Source organism: Cydia splendana, chromosome 13 (assembly GCF_910591565.1).
Source record: "Cydia splendana chromosome 13, ilCydSple1.2, whole genome shotgun sequence".
Classification (NCBI taxonomy): domain Eukaryota; kingdom Metazoa; phylum Arthropoda; class Insecta; order Lepidoptera; family Tortricidae; genus Cydia; species Cydia splendana.
This window is the reverse complement of record NC_085972.1, coordinates 12,011,568-12,025,683: the sequence shown is the minus strand read 5'-3', so window position 1 is coordinate 12,025,683 and position 14,116 is coordinate 12,011,568. Positions and strand designations below refer to the sequence as shown.

Sequence of the window (14,116 nt, the reverse complement as noted above, 5' to 3'; positions counted from 1 at the left end):
ATAGTGACATTAAGTCGAATTTCAACTATCTTGAAAATGTAACATAGAACCCTGTAATATTGGACCAGCGACATTACGAAGCGAAGGATCAAATTAAATGCATGTAGTTATTGCGTCAACATTGTGTGTTATTTTCCTGTTGTTTTTAAAATTAAAAACGAATTTACTTTTTTATCAATTAGGTACCTTTTTATTGTATTCCGTATCAAAAGAAGCTAAAAAGACCATTTATGGGATCATCTTGATCCTTCAAGATTGTCCTTATAGTATTTATTTTTATTTTATCTTGGCATCGGTCACGTATGCATACGATTCAGGTTTAGAGGTCGAAATTGAAAAAGACACGAACCTACATAATTTTGGGTAAACTACAATATGTGGAGTGACCGAGGTTTAAGGTTTGGCACCTAATAGCCATGAAGAAAACTTAATTATAATATATATGATATATACAGTTATAAGTACATACCTACCTACTATTGTCGATATATCTCACTATTATTATGAATATTACGATCTACATTTTTTTATTTTATTATATGTAGCTTTCCATGACAGAAGGACCCTTATGTTTCAAGTGCAATAAGGTCCTTTCTTACTGAAATTGCAACAGAAATTTTGGTCGTTATGAAGCATAACTAGCATAGGGGCCCTTCTCTGACGGAAAGCCACTTATTTGTGGGTAGCGGCTAAAATGCTCGATAATTTTGCAACTTACTTGCAATTGTTGCAACTTACCTAACCTGTATATTTAGTATAGGTAAGAATTAGTCTCTAAATAATTTCATACTTTTAGGGTTTTATTATACTTAACATATTTGGATACGAAGAATTATTAGTAAGATAATTAGACCATACTCTAATATCCCTAAACATATAAGTACCATATATCTATATGCAGGTAATTATCATTATGTAAAGTTCAATGTCAACCCTAACCTTTACATAAAGGGTAACTTTGCGTGGATTAGTCTCATTAACAAATCCAGGATTTCCATATAGCATGCGATAAGGCGTAACATCCTATTTGTTCGTGCCTTGTTTGATAAATACGATAATATGCAATGAACATATGTTACATTTGTTTGACGTCCGTTTTTACGGTACTTGCGATTAATTCGTTGTGTTAAGAGCCCATCAACGTGCACACTAGCGCCACTGCTAAATAATCGTGATTATTTAAATTTAACGAACGATATTTAAAAAAGGGGGCCGCTACGTACTGTATTTTGTATTTAAGTATCTTTTGAATACATCAAACTAGTTTTTATGTAGCTGGATTCGTCAATCTATGCGTCCAAAGTTAAAACGGCCGTTTTTGTTTTGAGTTCATTCATAGATCGACGAATCCAGCAACATAAAAACTAGTTACGGCTACGGCCCCCTTTTTTAAATATCTTTCGTTAAATTTAAATAATCACGATAATTTAGCAGTGGCGCTAGTGTGCACGTTGATGGGCTCTTAAGCCTTTTATGATCTCTATGTTATGTTCTGTTGATAACGATAATAGTAGCTGTAGTTATAACAGGGTTAACTTTAACCCTGGTTAAAGACATTAAAGTTATAACTCTTCAAAACCAAATCACAGCTCCAGGAATAGGCACAACTGTTAATCGTGGTAAAATTTTCTTCTTCATTTCTATCGAAATGTGGTAGTAAACGGTGTTGATATTTATTAATAAAATAACACATAATCTAAACATTTAACTAATTATAAACTAAACTTAAATATAAATATAAACTAGAAGTGTATAAAATAAACTAATTGTATGAGTCACATAATTAGCTTGCAGCAAATATATATTATACAGGTTATTTAGTTAACTTGGAATGACATGTGTGTTGCAGCAAACGCTCATAAATAATTGTAAAGTATACTCACCCAGATTCCAGATATAAGAAATGCCCGCGCACGCACACAGGACACGGTATGACCGTAACCGTATGGTAACGAACCTGGGCTGTAATTATACTTGCCCGAAGAGAGCGAGGCGAAGGCTAAAGCAAACCAGTAGACACCAACACAATAGTTAAGACTGATGTCCGTAAGATCGTAACTCAGCAGATAATTATTGAACTTCCCACACAGCACAATTGTATCGAGCTTAAGTAATTATAATGGTGACTTCAAACATTGTTATGAATCAAATTCAAAAATAGAGATCTAGATTAATACAGTTTATATATATTACACAAAAAAAGGTTACTTCAGACGACTACGACTGAGGTACGTGCTGCTGAAAGTGTGTTTTTATAACAATGCTAATATTGATAAAAATTGTACAATAATAATAATCTTCCTCGCGTTATCCCGGCATTTTGCTATTATAATTGGGTATTATCAAAATAAATAATTTGTTTTATGGAACGGCCTAGTTCCGAATCTTAAGATCACATTATCATCTGGCTGGGCTGAGAACCCGACTCGGCCACACTCACCTACTAATATGTAACAGTCTGTACACTACTACATACGCGAAGCTGCAGATTGCAGCATTACCGACCCACATACATTCATCTCGGATTAGCTTTATAGTTTACGTAGTAAACGGACATCTAGTTCTCAGGCCTGACCTAAAATTCTGTATTCAATTCTAACAAAGGTGCTAAGACTGTGGCGTATGACTGTGAAGCGTTTAATTAGCATTAAACTTCACACATGCGAAATCACGGCATGGTAACTATTTTAACACATTTTCAACCCACTTCTTTTTGCGTTATTTTTTCAAATATATATAAACTCAACGTAACAAAAAGAAAATAATGGCAAATGCTGTATGTACTTACAAAACGTCGTATTATTTACCGTTTTATTTGTTAGTGTTATTCTGAATTCACGAAACTGACAGAAGTTAGAAACAACTTTTTCCGGCATTTTTTCCTGAGCTATCCGGACAGGTGTTCGAATACTGTTCGCCCGCTCTCCTAGACTGTTCACATGGCATGTTAACAAATATTTTTTTATATGGCGTGCCATTTAACACCTCGATTTAGTAAGCAAACAGTAAACGGATATTGACTTTTTTACTAGCGTACTTTGTTATTTCAAAACTTATTTCACAAGTAAGTAGTTAAGTATTTGCCTTACATTATATGTATTACTTATAATCATTTGACGCAAAATGTATCCAATGTTTTTACGTGTATTTGTGTCTAGGATGTTGGTGTATAAGATGTCCTTAGATTCTTCTTGGTTATGAGACAGTAACATTTTTTTATGTACTGTTTCTGTAAATCAATCATTTATTTTAATTATTTTAACTTTTCTTGTTTTTTTCCATTCATTGTGTTGTGGTATGCAATTGCCAAGAATGTGTATGATTGATCGATATTCATGCTTTAATTAAACTATAGAAGTGATTCTATGCCACAAAATAGAGTAATAACTAATAATTAAGGTATATCATACTAACAATAGATATCTAGAACGATTAGGTAAGGAAATCAAAAGGCTTGCTGCCAATATCTTTGATGCTACGTTGTTCACTGTTTGACAAATCCGCCTCTGAATAATTGACTACCTGTGAACAGTCGCACCATGATTATCCACTTTGTTGGTGCATTTTTAATGAAACTAACCCGTCTATCGATTGACCTGGGTCTGTCAAGCGGCAATCACGGTTAACGTGGTTCACAACCTATAAAACAATAACCTTTTTGTGTAACTCGTGTACAAAATATAAAACAAGTATTGATTCATTTCCACGACACTTGATTGTGTAGTGCGGGGTAAATATGTTCATTATACCGTGAAGTCAAGTGCTGGATCGATTTAATACTCATTACAGTGAAGGTTAAATAACCAAGTTATTCAAACGAAACCTTAGTTTCTTAATTGGGTGTAGTTTAGATCATACTGATATGAGGGTTGGTTTCTTTGAGGATTTTGTTAGGTAGGTAATGTTAAAGTTACCTAGTTAATTCTCACTGGTTGAAACGGATTTTTGTTAACTACGTAAGATATTCGAACCAAACTTATTAAATTTGGTACAAAAATAGTGAAGTGTTTATATACCTGACCTGTTTGTCAACGAGCAACAACTATGGCACTGGAAATACCGTGTCAATAGTAATCGTAATACAGCATCCAAAGTTAAAGGCTTTAATAAATATATAGATTAGTTTAAATCAAATAATATTGTATTGCCCGTCACAAAAAAGTGAACTTCACGGTAAACAGTACTTACGGAACCATTTATTGTTATACCGACATATTTATTTGCCGTTGTGTGCTCGCCTAGCCGAAGGCTATTAGCCTATTATTTACCCAGAATCTTAGCTGTAAAACTACACTCCCACTAATTATAAAAAACCGGGCAAGTGCGAGTCGGACTCGCGCACGAAGGGTTCCGTACCATAATGCAAAAAAAAAAAAAACAAAAAAAAAAACGGTCACCCATCCAAATACTGACCACTCCCGACGTTGCTTAACTTTGGTCAAAAATCACGTTTGTTGTATGGGAGCCCCATTTAAATCTTTATTTTATTCTGTTTTTAGTATTTGTTGTTATAGCGGCAACAGAAATACATCATCTGTGAAAATTTCAACTGTCTAGCTATCACGGTTCATGAGATACAGCCTGGTGACAGACGGACGGACGGACGGACGGACGGACGGACGGACGGACGGACAGCGAAGTCTTAGTAATAGGGTCCCGTTTTACCCTTTGGGTACGGAACCCTAAAAATCACAGTAGAATGGCAGAGAAACGGAAATAAGGCATCCAAACAATTTAAAAATTATCTTAATTGACTCTACCATTTCAAGCAATAACTCTGGCATACAAACTAACATTAGCTATTTTATGTGGCAAGATACAATTACTGAGATCCGTTAATATAGATAATGGCATAATTCATATTCTGAAGCCGTTTGTGCCGTTGCGAAGATGATCTAGCTATAACCTAACACAACACCTTATGCTATGTAGGTATACGTACGGTGTTTACCATGTGCAATATACTTCTCAATCAGAAGATGAAACTGTTTGTAAATATGCTTTATGATTTGCATACATTATTGCATTTGTATATACTTTGCATAAATTAAAATTAACTATTCACTTTATACATATAATTTATGCAGATTATATAGAACATCGATAAACAATTTGATCTGACCAAGATGATTGATTTAGTTAATCGGTAGAACGTCATATTTAGTAGTTAAAGAAAATTAATGAAATCATCTGATCTGTCTGATACATGTAACTATATTGATCTAAAATCTAAATAATCGTCATGTTAATACTATTTCCTCGTTAATTAAAGCAACATGGTGTGCACTTCACAATAAAACATTAAATGTTGGTAGACTACAATAAAAAATCGAATTTATGAAGACCATTATCGCCATAAAGATCAGGGAACGGACCTACTGACTCGATGGTCAGATTAAATATGCCTGTATTCAACAGTTAGTGAATATGGGCTGAACAGATAGAGAGAACTACTAGTTGACGACCGGTCTGGTCTAGTGGATAGTGACCCTGTCTGCTAAGCCGATGGTCCTGGGTTCGAATCCCAGTAAGGGCATTTATTTGTGTGATGAACACTAATATTTGTTCCTGAATCATGGTTGTTTTCTATGTATATAAGTATGTATTTATCTATATAAGTATGTATATCCTCGCCTAGTACCCATAGTACAAGCTTTGCTTAGTTTGGGGCTAGGTTTGATCTGTGTAAGATGTCCCCTAATATTTATTTATTTATTTATTTATTAACTTATCAAGTAGTTACCAAGTTCCTCCTGTTAATCATAAAAAAAGTTAAGCAGGCCGTCATATATTAAATTAGGATTTCAAATGTTCACTATAGTAATGACATCTTTGTTCGTTGTTTTAACATAGTCTAAAGGATATTTTTTTAATCTGCGACTTATTTATTTATTTAATGCTCTCCGTTTAAAAATATCCACTGTTATGTATTAAAACAAATGACATGTCTATACATATACAGTAGACATGAAGAACAAATCAATAGCCCTAATCATATCTGTTGACCGATTGTTCACGCAATGTGTAATGTACCTGATATAAAACCTGCGTCGAATATTTTAATTCACAATGGTCTATTCTGTATACATATTGTAGCTTTAAAACGTGTAAAAGTTGTTTGAAGCTTCAGCGGTCGAAGCCCTCGTCACGTCGTCCGCTGACCAAAATAATTGTAGGTCATCTGGAAGTTTCTCAATAATAACAACTGATGTCAATAATAAAAATGAATGGTGAATTTCAAAACAAAAGCTACAATTTTTTTATGTATTTACCCGAATTATGATGGTATTGTCATTATAGTGGTTCTGAATAAGTGCTGTAGTTACACACATGTCTGTATATATTTTTGTAAGCTTCATGTAAATGTGTCTAGTTCTTTGACACGCCTTGCACCTGCAGTTCAAACAAGTTGTATGATCTTGACATTTGTCTATTTTAAAGTGTGATACAGGATATATTCATGGTACTTGGTCACGCGTAGACACTTGTATACATATATAATAATTAAACTGTACCTACAGTAATAACAGTAGTTGTAGTTTTCTCAAAAAGTGTGTTAATATTTCGATTTCAAATTTGTATCTCGTCATTAATATCAAATTAGCATCAAATCAAAAAACATCCCTATTTTTCTGTATTTTTTATTTGTCTTTCTTCTGCGTGTGAACAGGCATAAATACGAGCATAAGCGACGAGGCATAAATAGAATGCAACGCAATCAGGTGTGCCTCGTACATTAGCACAACGGCATTTACAAATTTAGCGGCTATTTCCAGCCTCACGGAAGCTAAGGCGCCTATTTATATTAAGACAGATTTGAACGTAAATAATCCGAGTTAACGCCTTATCGGTAATCGGTCCGACGTTTTTGAAATATAATATGACTGCAGTGTGCAAAAAATATTGTGCGAGCAAAGGTCACATTTACTAGATCGATGCCCTGTCAACGCGCGAGGGCGCGATTTCCGGTCCGATTTATTAACCAACCGACTTTTCGCTAGTTCTGGTTGTGCTGCACTGAACTTGTTAGTAGAGTAACTGATGACTGATTACTTGGTTTTAATGTCGACGGCAAAAGAGAATCGAGATTGCGCTACTAATGACTAATGACCTACAAATATTAACACAGTGATACCCTCGCATTACGCAAAGACCTATCCGTCAATTATCACTTAACCTCTTAAAACTGTGATAAGGAGTATAGTGAATTGAGTTTCTAGCGACACGGAGAATTCTACCGAGTAATTAGTTACTGCTGGTCTTGTGAATTGCTCACCGAGCGTATATACACGGGTCGGAGGCTCAGGCCGACCAGTGTAACTGTGACCCCGAGAACCAGAAAGGAACCCACTGATTAACAGTCCGCCGGACGGTATCGGCCTGACAGTTGTTCGGAACTGTCAAAATTTTGTTCTAACTGACAGGCCGATACCGTCCGGCGGACTGTTAATCAGTGGGCCCCACAAGAACTACGCGTTATTTAAAAACGGACGTTGCGTTGGCTGGTTGTCTTAACAATTCTCTCGCCTGCTCTCGATAATTCGAATCTCTGAGATGCGATGAATTGATGCAATACGCGCGTCATGCATCCTTGTGATTTTCATTCAGGGTGGCCACTTTCTGGAAAACCGGGAAAACCGGGAAAAGTCAGGGAATTGTCAGGGAAATTTAATGGAGGTCAGGGAATAAAAATTGTCTCTGTATGTACATAATATAAGTACATAATAAAATAATAAAAAAATATTAATTTTACCATCTGCAAACATTATATTATATCTACTATAATTAGTCTAACGCATTCACTGCCAGGGGGCGTGGCCTAGGAACAAACTTGTATGACGGTGGACGCACATTTGCGTCGGGGGCAGTGAATGTGCTAACCTGTTCACTTTAAAAACCCGCAAACGATGTACAGATAAGCCGTTTGGCACACGCATACCTACTAGAGGTCAAAACAAAATGTTTGACCCGCAGTTCCTAAAAATATTTCCCTTAGGAGGGGAGTGCTGAGTCATTGTTTTTTTGTATGGGAAAGATTTTTTTTTTTCAGAAACTTATTGTGTGTGGTATCATATGAAAGAGCTTTTTGAGGCGATTCTAAAACTATACCACATCATTACATTTCAGCCATTTTTTTTATGATTAAAACAAAAATAATTTTCAAAACATACCAAGTTTGAGCTTCTCCAGATACGATATGGCTGATTTTTTTTTTTGTATAATATACCACAAATGATACGTGATATCCTCACATCTAACCCTAATAAAGCAATTTTGAAAATAATTTCATTTAGTTTTTATTTTTATTTTTCAATAATACTAAGTGAATACAGTCCTACTTCAGTACCTATTTTACGAAACTTAATGGAACTGTACTGCAGATACGGTGCATATTAATCATAAAATGATACGTAATATCCATATATCCAACGGGAAATACCTCTCTACTACAGTTCCATAAGTCTCGTAAAATAGGCACTGAAGTAGTACCGTGTCACTGTAATAATGAAAAATTAAAAACAAAACTAAATGAAATTATTTTTAAAATTGGTTTTTTGGGGTTAGATATGAGGATATCGATATCACGTATCAGTGGTATAATGTACAAAAAAATAATAAGCCATATCGTATCTGTTTCTAAAAAATTTTTTTATCCCATAAAAAAACAATGACTCAGCAAATTTTTTTAGGAACTGCGGGTCAAAAATTTTATTTTTACCTCTAGTATGCGTGTGCCAAACGACGAACCTGTACATCGATTTGCGGTTTTCTATGATATTGGGGTCGTACGTCTGACGCTAAATAGGTTAATAATAGATAACGCTATATCCTACCACGGCAGTATAGACAAAATAAATATTAAAAAAAAATGATCCACGCGGCTCGTAATGCTCACTCCTTGTACACGGAGCAGCTACACAAAAGGATGGAAGATTTAAGTCCAGAGGCGAAAATCAGAGCAGAAAAAGGGATCATCCATTAATTACGTCACACGAATTTCTAGGCTTTTTAACCCCTCCCCCCTCCTTGTCACACTTGGTCACATTTTGCAAACCCCTCCCCCCCTGGTGTGACGTCACATTTTAGGCAATTTTGTTTTCAACGAAATCGACTCGGCATTCTTTTTTTAATAAAAAAAATATTTTTGTAATATAAATATTAGTAATTTTATAACACAACGAAAGTTACATCCAAAATCTCATTATTTAACTGTACAGCGAATAAAAAAATATAAATTAATTTTCGGTTACTGATGAAGTTAAAGTGACATCACAATGTTTGTGACTCCCCCCTCCCCCATGTCACAACATGTCACATTTTCTTGACCCCCTCCCTCCCCCTAAACGTGTGACGTAATTAATGGATGACCCCAAAAGAAAAACTGCGGAAATGGTCAGAGAACTAGAAACAAAAAGGCGAAAAATTCTCGAAGGAGCTGCCAAAGAAGCGTTATTGGAAAAACAGATTACCAAGTTGCAATAGATTTTGTTATATCAAAAAATTATTTAAGGCCTTGTATGTATAAGTTACGCTTATGGTTTAGTATGTGCACTAGTGCTGCACTCTGGCGGCAAAACATTGCAGTAATAAGTACTCCCTATTATTTTTTATCGGGCTATTTCGTTCAATCATGTATCGAGTACGACCACGGTCTTTAATATATAATGAATTTTAATTTCTTTTTTATTTTGTTTTATTAAAACAAATAGTTTTTCTTAATAAACTGCTTAAGTATTAAGTAACATCAATTTCAAGGACATTGGGTGTTGAAAGCCCCTTAATTTGTGTATAAAAGCGGTTTTATTTCATTTTTTCCACGATTTTAACAAGTCTACAAAATTTTCGGTTTCGACAAAAAAACATGTTTCGGTCGGACACTAAAGATTTTTAACCGACTTCAAAAGATTAGGTTTCTCAATTCGTCGCTTTGGTACCATAATACGCAAAACGTTGAAGTCTAGTACTTACTAATACGATTAAGGTCGGTATAAAGTGTTCCCTTTAGTATTTCTCGCTGGATTATATTATATGATACATTTAATATCCAATAAATTCAGTAGTCCTCTGTACCGTTTCAATTGGTTTTTCCTGTACAGCTTTCAACAAAAATAAATAAATTATTGGGTAATTGTATGAACTGTTGTATGAACTGTGATAGCAAATTACAATTTATAAATACAATGAAACAGTACAAAAACGTCACCTGACGTAGGATGTGAACCCACGACTTCCGTCTAACTATGCTTTCGCTCTTACCAACTGAGCTATTCAGATACTAGGTACTTCTTATTATTTCCGTTTTTGTATTATTTCATTGTATTGATAAATTGTAATTTGCTATCAGATAATTCTGCAAAAACTCAAAAATGTATTCCAATTATATATTTTATATTTATTACATTTAAGATTATGGTCAGGGAAAAACTTGAAAAAACGCCTGGAAAACCGGGAAAAGTCAGGGAATTTTGGTTATAGTAAAGAGTGGTCACCCTGTTCATTATTACCGAACTCCTAGCATCTTGTGACCTTTAATATAAACAAACGTGATTTTATTTATTTTGGTCACAGAATTTTAGAAGGGTGACTGAATGTGAACAGTGTTCGTTTAAATTTATGAATAAGGGCATGATATGAATAATAAATAGCTGGTAGTCTTTATACATAGATAACACCTATAATGTATTCTTCTACATGAAAAGGGTTTCATTACATCAGTCATTTTATAAAGTTATTCAACATATATATATATATATATTATTTGTGTGATGAACACTAATATTTGTTCCTGAGTCATGGGTGTTTTCTATGTATATAAGTATGTATTTATCTATATAAGTATGTATACCGTCGCCTAGCACCCATAGTACAAGCTTTGCTTAGTTTGGGGCTAGGTTGATCTGTGTAAGATGTCCCCAATATTTATTTATTTATTTATATTTTAATTATGATAAAAACTGACCAAGTCAAATCTAACCTACTTTAAGATCTCACTTTTTTTTTTAAATAACAGCAATTGTTATAGGTATCCAATAAAGCAAAGAAATAGAGTTGAATACTTGTTCATAATGTTATTTTGTTCCTATAAATACATATTTGGATTTTTCATAGAACTTGGCACCCACTTAGATCTTCATTCTTTTTGCGGCGAAGCCCACAGCCAAACATAATTTTTGTATTGAACTTGGCTCTCCTTTTTTACATTTATGTTTTTGGTGGGATATCATTACTTTTTGTAAAGAAAACTAGGCAGGTATTGAGATTTAATGTTACGACACACCGTTAGCCGGTTGTTTAGCGCGTATTACAAGTTTTTTGTCTGGGGACACCACATATTTTTTTACTTAACTTTATTTTTATATTTCTGTTATATAGCAAATATAATAATACATATATTGGGATAGTTTCAAATATCTGCTTGTAACGGTTCCAACGCTAGGTACTATATGTAAGTCAGTCAGTGCTAAAATTTACGACTTTTTGACCTTCATATCTTTATAACCGTTTGAGCTAGCTTCATGAAATTTGGGCTTCTAGATGTCCTTATAGATATAACACACGTAGTTTTATGTGTTTACGTTAAAGAGGTTTTGAGTTATAGAAGGGTCAAAAGTGGCACCAAGTGGTTCGTGTAATATTACACTCGGCGCTGGCTAGCCAGTTCCTTTGCTTGAACTTGGCTTGACACGCTGCCGCGTGTCTAGATAACAATTCGTTTATAATTCAATTCGGTTAAGGAAAACAGATGTTGACAAATGATGAAACATCGCACAGGGAAAACTGGTCTCCTGACTTTGAGCCCTTTGAGAGTAATGCTATCAGTGTAGGTTGAGGTTGTTGAGGATTACTATATAGTTTGTATCTTTAGGTATTTAAATAAAAGTTAACAAACAATTTGTAAATTTTCGGGTAGTCATTTCATTTGTTGGTTAACAGAACAATTACAAAACCGCCTGGATCAGTCACTGAACGACCTGACTTTAACCTACATTATTTGATCGTGTAATGTTTGAACTGAACTGGCTTAAGGAACCATTTGAGGGTAGATTTTGTTTACTTTTATTTAAATACCTAAAGATACAGAGTATAGGTATTTTACATCAGTCATACATATACATACCAATATAAATGTATGTATGTTTAAGTAACGTCAGTACTGGTATCCTTCGTACCGTACCTGTACGGTTACCATCAGTTTGTCACTGACATAAACGCCGTCGAGGACGTAATTTACTTTCTATACATCTCGCTCGCACTCGCATATTAGTGCAAACGGGATGTATAGAAAGTAAATTACGTTCTCGACGGCGTTTATGTCAGTGACAAACTGATGGTAACCGTACTGTTTACAAGATCGATCACCAAAAAACAATATGTAATTATCTTAATACTCTACTATTTATTCATAAGATTATTTTCAAGGAAACGAGGGATTCCCTTTGCGTCTACTGTAGATATTAGTAGATAGTTATCTACGTCAACAACCCCCTAAATACACGCGGTGACGCCAAAAAAGGTCAATCTTTTCGGCCTAGTCTGACCCAATTCCCACCCACTCGTTGAACACCATCATTATCTATTTCTACGTGATTGGCCGAAAATAACATGCTTAGTTGTTGAACCTAGACTTATGACGTGAAGAGATATTTCAGTTAGGGAGTAATTAATTCTTACGTATTTTAAAGATACGTCATTCAGAACATATGGAGCCCGGCTTAATTTCAGTTGAAACGTGGAAACACGATTTAATGACGTAGACTGATTATACGGGGAAAACTTTTTTTTTATGATGCTATTGTGCAGGTTCACAAGATCTATTATATCTGTGGGTACAATAGTAATCTCATATTTAATTACAGTTAACAATGTTTGTAAAGTGTTATAATTCAAAGCCGGCGGTAATCCCCTATCTTATAAAATCATTGTGCAATTGACGTGCAAAATTCTAGAAGCCATTATTACTCCTTTCTTATCTTGTATCAACTATAATAATAGTATTATATTATAATGTATACTATCGTCCCGCCCCGGCTTCGCATGGGTTAACAAATTATACACCTAAACCGTCCAAGAATCACTCTATTGATATTAGTTGAAAACCGCATGAAAATCCTTTCAGTAGTTTTTGAGTTTCACACAAACAGACTGACGCGGCGGGGGACTTTGTTTTATAAGGTGTAGTGATGTGGTAACAAAGACGTTGGCGATGTCCCATGTGTCCCGTTTGGACATTTTTGTTATATTCGGTACGGGCAAGTTAACCACTCTTTTAGTCTCTTATCTTTTGTATAACGATCGCGTTATTAAAATCCAATTTCCATGCGAATGAAAACTAAACAAAGTGTATCAAGAGAAGTATACCACTAGGTTGGAATTGGTATGGGAAATCCTTCGGTTCAATAAACGGCAGCGGAATACACCGTCTGGCCGTTCGCTACGTCACCCGCCGTCGTCGCGTCACTCATGTCGTCGAGTACCGGCAGCCACACACCCCACGATCGACACACGTAGCCCATCCGCCACCACGAGCGGACGTAACCTTATCATAACAATTAAACCTGATAACTGATAACGGACAATAATATTAAATACTTTGACGTCAATACTTTATAGCTTTTTTCCGCGATTTGTGGTTAGTTTGCATAAAGTTAGTGCGTGTGTGCTGTAACCAGCTTCAAAATTTCGAGGATATCTGATCTTCCGTCTCGGCTGTCTCCAGGTATTAATTATTAATACAATTTATACAGTTTTAGCTATCGCTCATGTTCCTAAACTACCTTTACTTGCTCATTGCTCCTTCCTCTTGCCCATTCAGTAAGACGACTAGGCATGCAAATTTCTTTTAATTAATTATAAATTTTAAAATTACCTACATAATCAAGTCTACGTATGACCGCGTACTGGACCACCGCAAAAAAATTGAATATGTTTTTATATAGTTATTAGGGTCTATGGGGTCAATCAACATTTTTAATTGTCTTCTTAACTCTTCTTACTTGTATTAATAAATTAATTTATTGTTTTCACTAGCAATTGCATTTTAAGCACCGAGACCGAACCACTGACATCGTAAATAATTTCTCTGATAATCCAGTACCTACCCTCGAATTATAAATGA

At 34.8% G+C, this 14,116-nt stretch overlaps 1 protein-coding gene across 6 annotated transcripts in view; it reads left to right on the top strand.

The window, feature by feature from the left end:
• LOC134796095 (uncharacterized) overlaps positions 1 to 14,116 on the top strand; it is a 98,419-nt gene that overhangs the window by 68,498 nt on the left and 15,805 nt on the right. The window contains exon 1 of one of the 6 annotated variants that reach the window (XM_063768050.1): positions 13,571 to 13,717. The exons of the other annotated variants lie outside the window; for them this stretch is intronic. The gene's annotated coding sequence lies outside the window, so the exon portion shown is untranslated. Of the gene's footprint in view, positions 1 to 13,570; positions 13,718 to 14,116 lie in introns of those variants that run through there. 6 annotated transcript variants of the gene reach the window in all.